The sequence below is a fragment of the Gavialis gangeticus genome, unplaced genomic scaffold (genome assembly GCF_001723915.1).
Source record: "Gavialis gangeticus isolate Ggan-Ray unplaced genomic scaffold, GavGan_comp1, whole genome shotgun sequence".
Taxonomy (NCBI): Eukaryota; Metazoa; Chordata; order Crocodylia; family Gavialidae; genus Gavialis; species Gavialis gangeticus.
Window position 1 is genome coordinate 50,574,373 of NW_017728995.1, and position 1,152 is coordinate 50,575,524.

At 42.9% G+C, this 1,152-nt stretch overlaps 1 protein-coding gene across 1 annotated transcript in view; it reads right to left on the reverse strand.

Annotated features, from left to right (window-relative positions):
* MOGAT1 (monoacylglycerol O-acyltransferase 1) overlaps positions 1-1,152 on the reverse strand; it is a 28,172-nt gene that overhangs the window by 23,686 nt on the left and 3,334 nt on the right. The gene's annotated exons all lie outside the window — the stretch shown is intronic.

Genomic DNA, 1,152 nt, shown 5'->3' on the forward strand with positions numbered 1-1,152 from the left:
TCTTAAAAAACCCCAAAAAACAGGGGGGATTTAAATGGAATTTGGATACTTAAAATATGAGAAACCCCTACTGGCTGGTATCTAAACATAAAAACACCTGAACTATACAGGTGTCTTACTTTTTTCACCTTAAAGTTTCCAAGGTGCCTAAAACTCCACTTCTGTGAATGGCCAGAAATGCCCTGGGCTTAACAGGGCTGAGTATCCCAGCACCTAGCTCACACCTAAGCCCAATCAAGATATAGAAATACAAACCCTAGAATAGCTTTGCCAGGAGTTTCAAACCAGAAGGCACTCTCAGAACACATCTAGCACAAAAAACGAAATGCAGAGGGTGGTGTGGAGGGAGGAGGGGGAGTGCAGTGGGCATTGTTTTCTTTTAAAATCCAGCTGAAAAATAGCAACCTCCTTTTATACAACAGGTATAGGAGTTTAAAAAATAAAGTCACCAGGAAGTGGCAGAGCTGGGAATTCTACCAGAGGGAATTCAAACCTTGATCTCCCATCTTTAATGGAAAGTGGTCCAACTATTGAGCTATAGGCTATACAAGGGATGAGCAAAATATAGCCCTAAGGGCCATACCCAGCCCACCTACTGATCTTATCTGGCCTGCTGGCTGCTGCCAGGAGCCTGAGGAGGTAGGGCTGAGCCCTGCACCACTCCAGTCTGCCACAGCCATAAAATGCTCATCAAAACCCATTAAATAGCTTGCCAGCCCAAATAATTGCCAACCCCTGGGCTATACTGACTGGAAAAGCATACTAACCACCTCTCCAGTGGAAGCCATTTCACTGTGGAAAAAAAGAATTCAAGATTTATTGAACCATAAACAGCATGACTCTAGAAGCTAGTAGTTTTATCTGGGAGGTGGATCTGGTCTTTGCTACAGTAAATGTTTAAGTCCTTATTAAGTAGTTTCTACTGGTACAATTATGGCCAGACCAAACTGTCACCTAAGTGACAATCCTAAAGTTACACCGAGTCAGTGGCACAAGTCAGGAACAGAACTCTCATTTCCTTACTTTCTTGTTGGATCTGGCCCTTAGTTTCCATGTGCATTGGTTTCCCATTTATGAACAGGGTTAAGAAGCAGGAGCATTGAGGGGGAATAAATATTAGAGATGGTCAGGAAGATTCAGGCAATTTTTTTT